This window comes from Anoplophora glabripennis, unplaced genomic scaffold (genome assembly GCF_000390285.2).
Source record: "Anoplophora glabripennis isolate ALB-LARVAE unplaced genomic scaffold, Agla_2.0 scaffold179, whole genome shotgun sequence".
In the NCBI taxonomy this organism is placed as follows: Eukaryota; Metazoa; Arthropoda; class Insecta; order Coleoptera; family Cerambycidae; genus Anoplophora; species Anoplophora glabripennis.
Genome location: NW_019416483.1, coordinates 564,319 through 582,585, shown reverse-complemented (window position 1 = coordinate 582,585; position 18,267 = coordinate 564,319). Strand labels below are relative to the sequence as shown.

The window sequence follows — 18,267 nt, the reverse complement described above, 5'->3', positions numbered from 1 at the left end:
TGAGTTTTATACATGGATCTAATAAATCCAAGACGAGATGGTTGCTGAGCCTTAGTCGAAGAGCCCTAAACTAAACGGTGGGGGTTCTGACAGGTCACTGCAGACATAGGAGGCATTTAAGTTTAATAGGAATTGAGGAGGGCCCTTTATTCCCGAAATGTGGAGAAGGGGAGGGGGGACACCCCTGTTCGCCTTCTGGGACATTGTGCAGTCTTTGGGAGAATAAGACATAAGGTCTTTGGTGCTGAAGAGCTGTAATAGGTTGAGGTGAGAGAGCTTCCTGGCCCAAAATCCTGGCGTTCATTAGGGCGTCGGGTAGGTTCGAGGAGGGTCAGAGGCAGGGAGTGGACAGGTGATGGGACGGCAGGGTAGGCAAAAAGGGCCCACTTGTGGCCTAATTGCCAGGCTGAGGCCTTTCACTACCACTACTTGTTTTTGTTGTAGAATTTTTGGAATTCTCTCCTTTTTACAGCGATATTTTGTATCATTATATTTGCTTTGATAGTTTGCACAATATTTTGGTTTATTTGCTGACCTTCCACACTGGATAACGTAAAATTTTCCGTGGAATTATTGCATATTTAAGCTTTTTCGCCATTAAATTTACTCATCTAAATATTATTATGAAAAAATTCTATACTATAGATACGTATAAGGTGTTTTATAGTATTTTCATCTTGTTCAAGACAAAGGGCATTTTTTACAGATTTTTCTTATAAAGGGATAATTTTATGATCCGCAAGAAATCCTCTATGTAGTTCTTTCTATGCAGAAAGGAAGGGGGGCGATATTGAACGTAGTTAACTATCAGTAGTAAGGTGAGTACAGGGCATTAAAAAAACTTGCTTGGAATATATGCCCTCGGTCTAGAACAGGATGAAGGTATTACAAAACACTTTTTATAACAAGATTTATTTTCCTAATAGAAAATTTGTAAAAGTTTCATATTTAGTTTAGATTTAAAAGCAAAAAACATACCCATGCGGTTGTTTCATGGCACTCTTGACAATGTGCAGGATCGGAAATAAACCAAAAAATCGGGAAAATTATCAAAGCAATATGACATGTATCCAAAATATGAAAGATATACAAGGTGTCCTTAGACCTTAGAGAAAATTGGTTTATATTTTCGAACTGCAACAATCTATTTTTTATATATTTCACTGAAATTGAAAGAAAATTTGCTAAAACTTTTTTCTTTAACTCTTGACGGCGAGTTTCAGATGCGCAGAGGTAATTTGCTCGTATATAATATAAAAACCTTCATTGATCATCGTCATTCATTATGTTTATCAGAATTAAGTAAAATTTTTGAACAGAATATACCTGCCCTATTATTATGTTCTCCTGTCTTCGTTACTCCTATTGCGGACTTTTCTTGATTCACGCATCTCGCGGACAAAGGAGTAACAGGTTAGGTGAATAATCCTGTATATATCCTTAGAGTAGTTAAAGAAACACGAAATATTTTTAAAGTATTACATGGCCTACTTTTTTCTTAACAGTAAAGATAAACAGATAATCTGCAAAATATTATTTTAACATGTCCTGCGGGCATTTCAAGCAAAGTTTAAGTAATTCATCCGATCTCTCAAAATTTCCGCTGGTTTGAGTAGCTTAAAGCAATGCTTATGAAATATAAACGAAGCATGAAAAATGAAAGCATCAAAAATACAGATTTGATATGATTCCGGCTTATATCAGGTTCAAAGGAATTAACGAACCTCCAGCTCTCAGTTGGTGGTTTACATTAGATTTGACTTGCACAAGTTCGCTGCTTGATTAAATTTACAGTGGTACTCATACGAATCCTGCTTCGCTAAATATTCTATATACCTCACAGTGGAAACCTGGTCGTGTGTATGGAAGTATTCAGTGTGACTGTTTAACTTTGTACATGAATTAACTAGCCGACACAAAAGTGAAAAATATGAAAATGTAAAATTTATTAAATTTTATTAAATCGCTAAGCAAACTGAAATAGTATGAATCTTCTTGTCAGTTCATTTCAATTCAATTTAACTTGTTTTGCACACGAACTAGTTTTAATTTGTTCAGTAACGAAAAGCATGTTTTCTTACCTTGTTGCAAAATTTATTAATTTTTGTTGTCACCTCTTACCAATTTATTTTCCACGTAGCGTGGAAATCTACGGTACAAAATACCCATCTCATTTTCTGGTAAAATACTTATTTCAGTAAAGGTTCATTATTAAATTATATTAATTAATACCGTTATTATTTAGACCAAGTAATAGTATCTGGATCCAAATCCTAATATAACATTATATAGGTAACAATTAATTTTATTGAAATTAATATTACATTTGGGACGTACCCTCATTTACAGATAACTATTACCTGATATGCCTACCCTACCTGAGTCAGTATTTTCTAAATTTGATTTGAACACTATAAACGAGCAATTATGTGCCGGCAAACTATGTGGGTTACTTGATTACTTCAAATGTTGGTACTATTATGAAAGCAAAATTTCCTTAATTTGAAATAAAGTGTATATTTCTTTAATTTGAATTATTAGTTGTTATTATAAATGTATTATTTTTACTTTATTAAAGTAAATATTCTGTAGATGCAGAAACTTATCTGGACGTAGCGCTAAATCGGCTGACCGTCCCATGCGGTGACGTCATAGTATTGCAGCTGAGACAAACATTCCCATTTTAAAAATCATATAGCTTGTAAACCGCTCAATGAATTGAGTTGAAATTTTCAGGATTGCCTAATCATGAGCACAACTTTATGTGTTCAAAATAATATTCTACTTTTATTTAATGCCTAAATTCCTTTAAATAATTTAAAACATTTGTTAAATTACTCATTATTATAATTTATTAAAATACTACTGAGGATAATATTTTCATGACATCTGCTTCTTTTCGTTTTAATGTGTTATTTTTCTTGGAAAACCTCGACACGAAGATATTATCTACTAAGTCCTATAATTCTTTAACTATTTTTCCAGAGATCCTTCAATCTGAAAGGATTCGCTTAATAATTGTTTGATGGGATCTTGTGATTGAAGTAGAGTAAAATATTAATGGAACCACCTCTGGTAGCGATAATTTGATTTGCTGGTGAACGGGGAGATAAAACGACTCTATTCAGCCTTTGAAACGTTAGTGGAACAAAACAAGCGGCGGGAGAGTCGAGAGGGGATGCAGTTCAGCTTACCAAGGCTACTTGACGCTGTAAGCTCATATCTTATTGGCGCGTGCACGTGCTTTGCTGTGATATTGGATTTAAATTTTATATCAGTTACACAAGAATGAACTTTGAGTTTATTCCGAGTGTATCTTCGCGCCTTTCAAACAATTTGCAACTACAATACTGGCGTTAATACATTCTGTGGTGGGAGTGTAATAGAAAAGCACATGTTTACTTTCAAAATTAAGCCTTAAGCTAAAAAGATTTAGGAATATACACATGCAATATTAAAAATTGCGTCGATATTACTAAAATAGTTATAATAAAATATTTGGTAGCTCCAGGCTATTTCATTTAACAAATGTTTATTTATTCAAAATTACTGGCGGTTTTCGTAATGTTCTTATTACCGTGGTTTATTGTTTATGTCCTTCGAATCTCCGAATTTACTTTTTAGTCCCAATCAACGATGTGACGCAAATTAAACGAGGCTCAAATGTATCCCTATACTCGTCTGCTTGGTCCGATTTTAATTCTAATACCGGTTTTCAAAACTAGAAGTAAAATACTATAAAACGTATATTTTAATATAAATATAATAATAAGTTTTCGTTAAAATGTAGCTAAATGGATGACGTGTTCAAGTGCATGTTTCATTCATCTCGCTGCATTTTAGAGAAAACTTGAGATATACGTTTCATAGTATTAGAATTAAAATCGGACCATTTTTAACGTAAGCAGGCTCCCGGCAAAAAAATGCATAAAAAATTTGAAATTGCAGTTGCGCCTGCCTTTTGCACACATAAAGTTGATATAATTATCTACTTCTGAGCCAAATTTCAGCTCTTAAGTTATACATTTTTAATGAAAATACTAAATTTTCCGGGTTTTCCGGATTTTCTCCGGTTCTAATCAATCGATCGGAGCGCTTGACCTCTCATTTTCTTCGAAATTTAATTTCTCACAACTTTTCCATTTACGGAATTGAGATTGCTCTAGCAGTTTTGATTTTAGCAAAAAACTAAAAAACGTGTTTTTTGCACTAAAATGTTAATAACAAATTAATTATAATGAGAGTGCGAGTCGAAAACACATCAGAGTATATCTACGGACTGTCTTTTAAATGATGGCACAGGTCGTATGCTGTTAGTATTTTTGTCAAGATATGACTTTTTTTCATAAAGCCAAATCGACTATAGAAGTTGTAACTTTAAGTGGGTGTTAGTTTTTTAGGGGTAATAACACTTGTTTATGTGCAATACTAATCGGAAGTTCTTTTTTTTTAATGCAAGGAAGGGTTAATTTATAATTCAATTTTTAAACTATAGCTAGGCTATAGATCAGTAGACGTAGTCTATACAGATTTTTCAGGCATTTGACCGTCTCGACCATGAACTATTAATAAACAAATTAAGCGCTTTTGGACTATCGTCAGACTTTCTTGAACTAATGAATTCATATTTCATTGGCAGAACTCAGTTTGTTAAATCTACTGAATTTGCCCAGACATCAGGTGTTTGTCAAGGTTTTATTCTGGGTCCCTTGTTGTTTGCATTATTTATTAATGATATTACTTCTCAGCTGAATGTGTGTTATTTGTTATACGCCGATGATATAAATATATATTCTCCAATTGATAATGTTTTTTTAAGCCATGAATCTCCAAAGTAATCTAGATATAATTAACTCTTGGTACATTGCCAATAGGCTGCCTCTGAATTCTACCAAATGTAATGTCATGACATTTTGTCAACGATGTGATCAAATTCAATATGAGTATAGTCTGAATGGGTTTGCCCTGACTTGACCTTATTAATGATTTGGGCGTATATTTTGGCCTTAAATTATCTTTTGTCAAGCATATTGAAATTGTGGTAATGATTGCCTACAAAATTTGGAATTAATTGTTCGAAACGTGCATTTTTACTTTGTTTGTTATTTAATACATTTGTTAGATCTAAACTTGAGTATGCCTCTGTAGTCTGGACACCTATCTACGCTACATACATAATATCTATTGAGAAAATTCAAAGCCACTTCTTTAAATCAACTACATTTTTTATTGATGGCCAGTATCCTCTCAAAAATTTCCTCGGGAAGCATTTTTCAAGCGTTTCAATATGAGTAGCTTATCTCAAAGACGTAAGTTAAATTCTGTTATTTTCTTGAATAAGATCTTGAATAATAAGGTTATATGTGAAGATATATTACGAATGATTGATTTTCATATTCCTACAACTTATACCTGACGCGATCAAACATCAACCTACTAATTTATATGAAGCGTCCGGTTCACCAAATGATTATTGGCTATTATGAAATTGAATCTCGCATAGATATACCCTGTTCCAGTATCACTCAAATTAAAAAAGTGTCACTTTAAATTTTATGTTTGTATAAGTATGTTTTTGCGTTTGTATTGTATAATAACGTTTTAATATTATCTGTCTGTTACCTCTGTGTTTTAGATACATGTTTTGTGGTATTTATTTTGTTTTAAGAATAATTTTTATCTCTTTGACCTATTTTTACTATTTTCTTTTAGTTTGTAACCTTATCCTGTAACTGGGCATTGCCCGTTGGATATTGTAATTAAAATAAATACATAAATAAATAAATGAATGGGTCCTAACACGGTACATTCAATTATTAACAATGTTTTTCAAGGAAAAGTGAAAATAGTTGGTGTAAAAGTCCAGGTTTGGTTTATATTCATTATGAAAACATTAAATAAAAAAATAAAAAATTATAGAATATACAACAAATTGTTACTTTCTGAATTATATTATATTTATTTGAAAATGAACAGATTTTTATAAATATTGTCGACGGCGTACTAAGGAGTGTAGAAGGTAAAATCATTGAAGGTTTAAGATTTTGACGAATAGAGACCGACCGATTAATCGGCTTCGGCCACATTCGGCCATTATTCAAACCTTCGGCTAAGAACTGACTTTGGCCAAAATTAAGCCGAACTTTTCGCCGAAGCCGAAGGTACCGTTCGGGACGCTACTGGACTTAACAAATCTAATCAAATTTGGGTTAAATTAGCCCCTTAACACTACAAATAACACTGCCAAATTACTACAAAATTCGGTAAAGGGTGTTTAAAATATTTACGAAATAGCTTTTTTTTTTATAAAAAATTAACACCCTGTATCTTGAAAACGAAGCATCTGCGGACCAATGTTTATATGAACTTTTTATATTAAAATCACTCAAATAATCAACTGTTGAATTTATTGTACATACTTAATTAACACCCTATGTATATATTATATTTCCAAAACATTATGCATTTATTTATTACCTACTTTTATCTTATCATATTTTTGTTATTAATTAAAATTTTCAAGTTAATAAAAATATCTTCGGCTTCGGCCGAAGGTGACCCCATAAACCCAAGTTCGGCTTCGGCCAAAAAAATCACATTCGGTCGGTCTCTATTGACGAAGTTATATTATGTATTACGAAATACAATTTCCAAATATTTGCGTTTTTAGGATCCCTTACAAAAAATATATTTGAGTGTTATTTGTTCTTTCCTTATTATGTTATTGCCCACCTATAAACCGAAAACCCTCTAGAAACTTTGATAAGAGTTTCCAAAAATGTTTAGATATAACCTCAATAACCATCAAAGTAACGTAAAAGTACAACGCCCTATAAAGCATACTTTATTGAAAATAAAAATATCAACTTTATTTAGCAGCAAATTTAGAGTACTTATGAATATGTCATAAATAATTTACAATTAAGGACTACAAAGGTTTTTTTCTAAACCTAGGTCGTTGCAAAATTATTCACACTGCTCATAAAGAACTTTATTTTAGTTAGTTAAAAAAAAGTTGTTTAAAAAGTTTGTTAATTTTACACAATTAAAGAAGTATCGATATAAGAATGACGCTGTACATAATAAAGGAAAATAAATTATGAGATAAGTGACTTTTACTGAAACAGTAGTTATTTATATTCTGTGCCTACTGTGCGTTCAAGAATATATAGAAATAAAGCTAAACACATTTTTCAGTACTGCTATCAGTCTTCACTAAAGGATGAAAGCTTAGCAGCATACTCTATTGGCTGAAACGAAGACAAGAAGGCGCAGTGTGCTAAGATGATTAAAACGTCCTTTGAATTTCTAAAACACATGTCCCAAGAAGAAGGATAATAATTAATTAAGCTACTTTAAATTCAAAACTTTATAAGTAAAACAAGCTAAATTAACATGTATCCTTAACTTTTAGTATAAAGGATAAACGGATTAATTTGCATTTAAATCCATTTACTAACAGCATATCTCTACCGTAACAATGTAGTATCAGAGTAACCAAATATGAGATTGAAATTATTTTTCTTATTGAATCAAAATGTCCTAAAATCGGTTTCAAAATAGTTTGCTACTTGAAAGATTAAATTTATACATTTTGCTACAAAATCTTACTCATTTTGTGCGTCTTACATTTCCCATTTAAGGGTATGATATCACTTTCCGCTGGGATTTGTAAGAGACAGCATACTGTAAATCAAATGTATATTATTTGTTTCTCATTTCTACTCATTACTCAAATGACTTAACCCTTTATATTTCTATAGATTTGTATAGAACGTTATGTCACGAATTAGATATTGAAGGGTCTATCTTTAATAATAACGGAGAGTGCTCAATAAACAGAAGGCAAGGAAAAACGTAAATTTTTTGTTGTTTTTGTCCAAAAGCTGATATTTAATTTTGTTAATTGAATACTATTTAATTTAATTTGCAACTGTTATTCGTTTGTTCTTACTGTATTAAATTTATTTCCTTGCCTTCTGTTTATTGAGCACTTTTGGTTATATCTCCATTATTATTAAAGATATACACATCAATATCTACATTACTATATTCGTGAGACAACTTTATGTCCAAATCTGTAGAAATATACAGGGTGTTCCATTAATTTTTACAACTTGTTAGAATCACCCTGTAGAAAATCGTATGCATGCAAATCGACCTGTCTCGGCGTTTTTATAAAAGAAAAATTACAGTTTTATTTAATTTGTTCCATAATTTAGCCGGTGACAATATATTTTATAGCAATTAATTTTTACAAAAACGTTAAAGCCACTGCTTCTATCAAAAATATGTATCTTATTTATCATAAAATACACTATATTTCCACATTTGTGGAAATAACTAGGACGTATAATATTACAGGAAAACTAATAAAACATCTCTAGACCAACGCAAACTAGGATTCCTATTTAAAAAAATATGTCTGCTTCGTAGCCCCGTAACAATAACCAACATTCATTAAAAAAACTAGTATCTCTAACCAATTTCATACTGAGAAGATGAAAAGGCCAGCAACGGATATAAAAAACAGTCGATGTCACTAAATGAATATCGCCCTGTAATTCGAAAACAAAATCTGGAGTAATCGAATATTTAATATTTGAAGTTGTCTGGAAAATCGGATAAATATTTTTTACGACACTTGTAAACAGAGGCAGAGCTATCGGTGAAGTCAGCGGTTCCCAAAATGTTTCCGTCGTATCAATATGATATCTTGCCAGGTATAAAAAAATATATTCATTTTTCAGTGGTTTTACCAATCATGCTTTCGCATCTCGATTTATTTACTCTTTAAACATCTTCCTCGAATTTGCAAACACTCTGTACATTAAACTAGGTTTCGGTTTGTATTAAGTAATATTCCTTATGTAAGTGTTTATCCTGCAACATATTACGTAAGTAAATGTATGTACTCATTAGTAGGTATAACTGCCATGCATTTTACAGTCAACAACAAGGCTTACTTGGAAAACACTTTTCTATTTGAAACGTTTTATTTTTAATTTCAACATAATTGGGGCACTGCATGCATGTCTCTGGAAAATGATGATTTAGTAATGTCACCACTAGCAGATTTCAGATAAAAGTATACACTAATTACTTCAATTACGGAAATAATTACGTTTGCTGTTTAATGGTAGCCTCATCATAAAAATCAATCTAAATAATAGTGTCAGTTATTCAAGTGACTAAACTAGTAAAATGTTGGATTTTTATATTATTAATGTATCAAATTTTTATAGATTTTCAGGGGGAAATAGAGTTGGTTATGTGATCGTCATTTGTGGGTTCCTACTTTATAGTGTTTTAGAAAAATTGATAAAACTTATGATAGGTAGAACTCAAATAAACAAGAAAGGATCTTCCACCATTCTGATTAAAAGTTATAAATACAAAAACGTAAGTTATAACGTGTGGTAGTGTTTTTAACCATACGAACAATTATCTACTTTTTAAGTGTGACAATTCCTGTTGGGGAAAATGAAATTTATAAAATCAATTTCGTCACTGAATCCTTGATTATTTGCATTCTATGCAATGTAGCAAAACACCTACATAAAAAAAAACAGAATATTAGAAGTACAGACTTAAAAAGTATATTTACTTACTAGGATTGTATTAATATCTACAATTAGAATAGGATTAAAAGTTAGTAACTTTTGATGCCTATTTATAGAGAGTAAACTATTTAAACTGAATTTGCTCTAAAGCGAAATAAAATATAAGAGATTATTTCTTAGAAGTACCATTAGAAATTAAAATCACTGATACTGCGACGTCGAAATTCTAAGATTTCCAGTGATGATGGTTGCTTATACAGGATGATTCCCAACTTATCCAAAACAATTTGGGTCTATTACACGTCCTGAAAAATGAAGTTAATTCCGAATATTAAAATCCGATTTTAGTATTAACGTTTTTGTGATAGTGTTTACATTATTTTTTTCAACTGTCAAAAATGGCTTACGTGTATAACAACTCAGAGCTGATGGATATCGTTTATAGGGAAGCAAGTCAACATTTGTGTTACGGTGAAGCACATGGAAATTTAAAAATTATATAACAAAAAATATTTTTTATTCTATTCAAAGTTGTGGTAATGGAAAATTATCTTTCACGAATTTCTTTATAGGGATATATTTGCCTTTACGGAGAATGGCTGCAAAATGAGGGGGTCACAAAAGAGGGATAGTTTAAAGAAATAATTTGATATAGGGCGAATCACAACTTATCCAAAAAAAAATTGGAAATAGATGCGTCATGAAAAATGGAGTTAATATCGTAAAAAGATTTTGTGTAAAATCCGTATTGTCTCCTAAAAAATAAAATTATTGAAGTTGTAGTATTTACAACCCTTACATCGCTGGGCTACTATAGTCTCTAGCGTAATTCGCGTTGTGCGCTATACTCTGTACGTGGCCCCAGGCAATTACGAATACCGAAATCCGATTTTAGTAGTAACATTTTTGTGATAGTGTTTAGATTAGTTTCTTAAGTGTCAAAAATGATTTAAGTGTATAGCAACTCGGAATTGATGGATATCGTTTTAATTTATGGTGCGGTAAGAGATATTTGTGTTATGGTGAAGCAAGACAACATTTGTGTTAGTTCATAGAAACTGGGTAAGACGCGCCCAAATGTGTTTAGGTACATGTCGGTGGACAAAATTTTGAACAGTTATTCTAACATCAGGTATGTTATTTCTTTCCTTGGGAAATTCTTTCAATTTTTTGTCCGTTCATTTTTTATTACACTTTGCCCCTGTGCCCGTCGCCGGGTTCTACAGTGGACCAGTTTGCAGTGCCGTATAGACGTGTATTTTTAAACCATTTTTGAACTGACCTTTTCGATTTTTTTTTTACAAAATTGTATTTATAAGAGTCAATACATTCAATAATATTTTTTTGGGTAAGTTCTGAATCACCCTGTGTATATCCGCTAGTGAATAGCTAATTGAACGAATTTTTACTTTAATTATTATAAAAAAAACATGAGTAATTTTCAACACTCTCTTCAACATTTTTAGAGATGTTTGAAAAATTTTGATATTTTTCATTAATTTTCAACATCCTATATCTTGAAAACGAAAAGTTCTGCGACTCACGTCTGTATTTTTTTTTGCTTAAAGTTATGTCTTCCATCAATTAGTTTTCGATTGAAATCGGTATGTTATTGTTGTTTCATTTATTAATTGGTAAAACTTACTACAGTATTTTTCGGATCGTTTGTATTTCAATATTATTTAACATCCATATGGATCGTTAAACTTATTTCATTATTAAATACTCAGGGTGTTCCAGAAATAAGTACCAAAATTTTACGTATTAACTTGTCAAAAGCAACATTTTTTCTAAAACTCACAGCACTGACGAGCTGATTTTGAATTAAATAAATAGTTAAATAACGTATTCGAATATTTTATGGAATGATTATTTTCAAATTTTTTGCTAGGTGAAAATACTAAGCACTAGCACTAATCAGTTCCCATTTTTGTACTTATTTTTATTTGTTAGAAACGCAACTAATGGTTTCAATTTATGCTCCAGTATGCTATAATGAAAACTTAAAATTCATATTTTAAAAACAAAGAGATTTCCGGAAAAAATATTACGTAAAAGTTACCACTTTTGATGAGTTAAAAACGTAATTTAAATTTTGGTACATATTTATGGAACACCCTGTATAATACGTGCGCCTTAATTAACTCACGTAAATGTTTGTTATAAATACAATCTGTTTTACAGTCATATAGATTTTTCAACTTACATTACATTCTGTAAAAGGCAAAGCTTTTGTATTAAAAAATTGTTGATCTCTAAATATTTGCTCTTACAAAGCACAATATGTAAAGTTACATTACCTATTAATTTTGTTATTTAGTTTTAGGGTTAACTGAAGATTTTGATGTTGCATTAAGGCAAATACGTCACCCATGAATATTAAGAACATCTGTTTTTTTTACTGCGTGGTTTTATCAAGAAAACACTCATTTATTATAAATGAAAAGGTAAATTATCACTTAATGCAGCGGGCGGTATCATAAATAAGAATCAAAATGAGAAGAGCAGACAGGTCGCACCTGCTTTATTCTAAGATCAAAAGCTCTTAATAAAATGGCCATATCCTGCCCTTCGTGTTTACATTTTAGGCGTAAGTAAGGATGCACTCTTTGGAAAATGAAGCGTCTGTCTTGGAGAAACGCTTTCAATAAATTTTTATTAGGCTCGTAATAAATCATGTCATAGTAATAACCGTTTGGGGAAAGAGAAGGTTGATTATTTTATGAACTTGCTTGTAACTTATTAAGCAGCCCTAATATTCGGCACGAAAATATATGTAAGTAGAACGTATTCAATATTAAACCCCAGAAATTGATTGATGTAGGAGAAAAGATTTTAAAACAGAGCGAATTGTATTAATACGTATTCTGTGATGCGTATTATTTCCTAAACGTGGAAAAAACGAAAAACAAGTTGTTTCAAGGAGTCTTCCGAGAATAATAGACAGAGACAAACATTTTAATTATTCAGTAGCTGAACTATTTATATAGCTTAATGTTAGGACACAGTAATATGTGGTTAGGATATGACTATTTTCGGGTATGGCAGATTATCTTAGATATTATTAAGTTTAGCTTTCTTTTTCTAGTAGAGTATATGTAAAGAGTGAACTTATATTCAGTTGATTTATTATTTATTTATTTCTGTATTATAAATACATTGAAGGTTCTAGTTCCATAATATACTATTATTTATAGCATGAACGTATTTAAATTTTTAACTTGGAAATTACATCGATATTCCATTTTACGTTAGAGATAGATCTATTTAGCAAATGTTAACTGATAATAATTTCTTTGTAGTCCTACATCAAGGCCTGTTTAACATTGCTACCATGCTACGTTATTTGTTTACATAACAACACGCGTGGCAAATCTTAGTAGTAGTAATAAATAAAATAAGAAAAGACAGTTTATATGAAAATGGCTTTGAGTTAAAGTTTGAGGAAGAATAATATAATTTTTTTTAACATTCGATGAATTGAAAATATAATATGGTATTCAGTTTGATTTTATAAACTTTAAACATATTTTTTGAGTGAGTACAAATAACTTTAGGAAAGTTTTAACTTTTCCAATAAATACATTTACTAAAATTTGTTTTACCAAATTGAATATGTTATCACGAGGAGCAGATTAAAATATGCAAACAGTAATCTTTTGTTTATGTCAAATATAGGTATAGTTTTAAAATAAATTCAAAATAAAAATTTTGAAACACTTGGAAAGTGTCTAGAACGAAATTTACAAAACACCTTGTGTTACATATTGAAATTCTACTGTTAAGAAAATGTAAAAGATTATATGGATGTGTAACAAATTACACAAAACACTAAATTTAAATAATGGAACTGAATCAATTCTTTTAAACTTTGAAATGAAAAAAATTGTGTTTTATATTCTAGTGGAGTAGGTACTTGTAACATACAATACCTAGTTTGTTACTCTGTTTATTATAGTGTTTGATAAAAAATAAATAAAATCCTACGTCAAAAAATATCAGTACAGGGTTTTTTATGAAACTATTTTTATTTAAGCAAAAATGGAAGCTTATACTAAAAATATTTAGAGTCAAATTGATTTCAAAATATACGTTACTTGTAGCTTTAAAGACCAAAACAGATATATTTTCAAAAAAAGTGTGACACATATTTTTTTTATTTGCTTAATAATAGCAACTCTTGCTTGATCCTTCTGGGGCAAGGGTTTATTTTACTAGTTTTTATTACAAGTTGTTTCTCAAATGTGGCGAAATATCCAAATAAACAGAGGTATAACTAAAAGTACGTCATAAATAAATAACAACTAACAAAAATATAGGATATTTTTTCTTCCTTCCTCTAATACCTGAATTATCTAAAACCCTACATCTTTTGGAAGACATTATACAGGATATATACCAAATTTTGACAGAAAAATTCCCTGATATTTCCAGGTTTTCCAGGTTCAGAAAATCTAAGTTCTATATCAGTTTCTGTTGTTTAGGAACCATAATTCCCCAAACTTTTTGTCAGTATCTTCCAAGGAAAATAACGTAGTATGATTATTTTGTAATTAACATAAAAAACATTTATTCACAGTAATTTTTAATTTTTGGTTTAGGAGAAAATTATTACTTTAATCAATTTAAATACATATATATTTTTTGGAAAATATGTGGTATATTTTACTAAATTCTAATAGTCTGAATTTAGATTTCCGCATAGAAAATGTCAACGTACAAAAAAATCAAGTACAATTTTTTATTTTATATTTTCCTTTTTGTTATATATAATAGTAATTGGGAAATATTATTTTTCTAATCAAATTATTAAGAGCTTTATTATAGGTAATACTCCATATGCTCTAATTAAAACATATTTAAGCGAGTTCAACTTAAAAGTTAAAAAATGAATTTTTTTCAGTTTTTTTTTAATATTGATTTCTATACGGAACTTTAAATTCAGTCAAAATATATTAATATTAGTATGTGCAATGCCTATATTTTTTGAAAACTTAATTTTAATAATATTCGAGAGATAAGTTAATTTAATGACTGTCGATTAATAAACATACGACATAGACTGTCAGATAGACGCAGCAACCTACCATCAAATGCAGTACTTCGTAAATAAAGACTTATTGCAACAATTAATTGGAATTAAAAGAATCCATTAAAGGACCCCGCACTTTTCTTATGGGAAGTGGGTTTCGGCCAATTTTTTTGAAACTTCGTAGATTGGTAGTTCTTAACATGTAGATCAAAAGTCTCAATGGGCACAAAGCCCCAAATCCACCCATTCCCGCCAAAATCTGACCAACTGGCCAAGTAGCGAGGAGTTTACTTGTCGTTTTATGAAAAAAAGTTTCAAATAAAAGTTTTTTATTTCAATGAAATCTAAAAAAAACTATTCTTATGTTTTTTTTTCGAAAAACCAATGTTTTAGCTTTAAAACGCCACCAAAGTTTAACATATACACGTGTGTTAAGTTTAACAGCGTTTTGCAGCTTGAATATTACTTTTTCGAAAAAAATACAATAACTTTTTTTTAGATTTTGTCAAAATAAATAACTTTGACGTGAAATATTTTTTCATAAAATGACATTTAAACTTTCTACAGCTATATAAACAATTAAATTGTTAATAACAATTTTCTTGACCCAATTTCGTAAAATTGAGTTGCAGATTCGAATTCAGCATGAAAAAATACTTGCAAAAAATATACGTACAAAAAATATACGTGCAAAATATACGTGCAACTATAAAATACAGTAATCTGGAAAATCCGTAGGCTGATTCGTGGAGGGCGGGTGGTGTGTGGGGGGCGGGGTCAAGTGGGGTAGTTTGATAGTCAAAAATGTGGTTGTTTGGGGTCGTTGTTGGGTTGATTAAAAAAATAAATTGTTTTACATGCAGAAAAATGTTAAACCCCCCGCTACTTAGAGGCAGTTTTTTTGGGGGAAGGGGTGGATTTAGGGCTTTGTGCCCATTGACACTTTTGATCTACATATTAAGAACTATCATCCTGCGAAGTTTAAAAAAAAAATGGCCGAAACCCACTTCCCATAAGAAAAGTGCGGGGTCCTTTCTCTGATATTTCCAAATTAAAAAAATTCCCTAAATATTCCAGGTTTTCAACGTTTTCCACATTGGTATACACCCTGACTATGTCAGTATATAAAAAAAAATTTTGAATATAAAAATATTCCGACTGGATGGAGAGAAGATAAAATACGCCATAATAACAATTACTGTCACTATATTATAAATAAAAGGGATATTTTACCTGAATTTTTCCAGCTGGAGGTGAGACAACTAGGAATATTCTCATGGTGGCCTTCAAGAAATCGTCTTGTTTCAGCCCCTCCCTACTCTTACTTGCACTACTCTTACTTCTACAGAAACTAATACTAGGTCTAAGAGTCTTATCACTATCTTTCTTGTCACTCTTTCGAACACCTTTTTGTAAATGATTGCCCGACTTGGGGGCGACTAAAGTGTCTACATGTTTCACAGAAACACTTTTTGACTTGTCCTTAAAACTTAAAGCTTTGAACAGTTCTGATTTCGAACTACATTCTAGGCCGATAGATTTTTGCTTCGTTAGGGGTTGTTTATCACTTTTTCTGTCTTTTTTGTCATCGCCTTTGTCCTTCTTGAACATATCGAATTTGGAGTGGGTTAGGGAATTTTTTCGAGAGAGGGATTCGCCCTTGGGTTGGCCAGCTGCCTGCTGGTCCGACGACCCGGAAGCATGTCTCTGGACTTTTCTACGGATGGACCCAACGAATTTCTTCCACTCTTGGTTGCCTTCCGGCGTCGAACCTTGTTCTCTTTCGATGTTTGGGCTTTCCCGAGCTATTTTTATAGGTTTCGATGAGAATATCTTCACTATATTGAACACTGTCTTTGGATTTCGATGGATTCGGTTAATCACATATTTCGCGGATTTTGATCTCTTGACACTTTTGATCTTCTAGTTTCGTTACACACTATACTATTCTTACTATTTACAGTAATAAGCGCATATGCTTCTCCATGAATGAAAACTAGGGAAAAATTTGAAGGAAAAAACAATTGCTTAATTTTTATAATTTTGTTCTAGAAGACATATCAACTGGGTGTGAACCAAATACATGCCTAAACTTTAATTGTGGATTTTTACGTCAAAAGTAAACAAAAAGGCACCTTCGAGCATGTATCCGGAAATGCTTTAATAGAAATAGATTCCTTTAAATTACAAAAATACAGGGCTGAAACGATTTTATTCAAACTGCAGCTTTAATTCTTAACTACCCACAAGTGTATGTGCATAATGTAGTTTACTTTCAAGTATTGTAGTTTCTTTGAAATTATTTCAAATAGTATTATCAATATTGTGATAATGAATGAAAAAATGTATTCCATGTATACTGCGTGTTGTTAGAATCCACCGTTTTCTACAAATGAAATAAAATGTTGGTTACCTCAACTGCTGCTTGCAGCTTTAAATTAATAAAAATACGTTATTTGCATGCTTTCAATAATTTTTAACATCTTTTCTTTGTTAATTTGTATATCCATCATTAAAGTTTAGCCAAGAATTTTAATTACACCTGTATATGTATAAAGTGAGTTTTAACTTGGCATAAAAAATATAACTGAGGTCTCTATGGACAAACAAATGAAGTCTCTATTAACCGAACATGTGAAGATCAGCTGTGAAGGCATAACAACATTCATAAACAACAGAAACTACGGTTTAAAAAACCTGACTACTTTTAATACATATCTGAACCTTTAATTTAAGTTTTTCTCAAAAATAGCTGAACATAACAGTTTTTAATACTCATAGTTTTATTGCAAAATAAATAACTTTATGTACATAAGTTGTTAATCCTTAAAATCATAAACGCAATCGAAACAAATTTTAGTACAAGCTCAATATAGAGCTTGAAATATTTTGGTATTATGGTATATTCGGTTAATTTTGGCAAAGCTTGTACATTTAATACTTTTATACCCAATTATAGTTCACTCTGTAAATTAATTGTTTCCCCTTAGATAAAGTAATATTATATTTTCATGAATAAGAAATAGGTTGAGTTAAAGATATGTAAACTAAAGGTAGCTGTTATTAAAAGTTCTACAGATCGTAACGGCAAATAAATAAGATTTCTTAAGAACTGGTAAACAACTTTGAAATAAGCTCATAAATCTACATCAATTGCAAGCAACGTAGGTTGCTACTTAAGAAATAATATTGGCATAGTTCTTTCAATTCAATTAAAACTTAGTAAGGCGGCTAGTTATGTTTATTGTTTCACATCATCATTTTCTTTGTTCAATAATCTTAGAAAGATAAGACGTTATAACTGACATCTACCAACAAAAATTTGTCAACAATATTTTCACAAACTGATGACTGACAAAGACCAAAATAGACAACAATCTTGTTTTTCAATGAAATAGTGTCTCATTTAGAGTATCTAGGAATCATGGCAAATAGATTTTTCAAATCGTAAATTTCAATACCCAAACTGATATAATGCTTGGGTCCACGTTCAAAGGAATTTTCGTTCCTCTGAAGTCATGCCACTACATGCCATGTTACAAATTAACATTACTTTCAAATACTTATAGAAAAATATTTTGCATGAGTAACATATGTATTATCTGGTAAAAGGAGGAACATGGAAAATATGTTAGATATGAAATTAAATTTCTACCTCGTACATTTTTTTCA

The 18,267-nt window shown here is 30.7% G+C and overlaps 1 protein-coding gene across 1 annotated transcript in view; it reads right to left on the bottom strand.

Moving 5' to 3' along the window:
* LOC108907722 overlaps positions 1 to 18,267 on the bottom strand; it is a 483,302-nt gene that overhangs the window by 236,635 nt on the left and 228,400 nt on the right. The gene's annotated exons all lie outside the window — the stretch shown is intronic.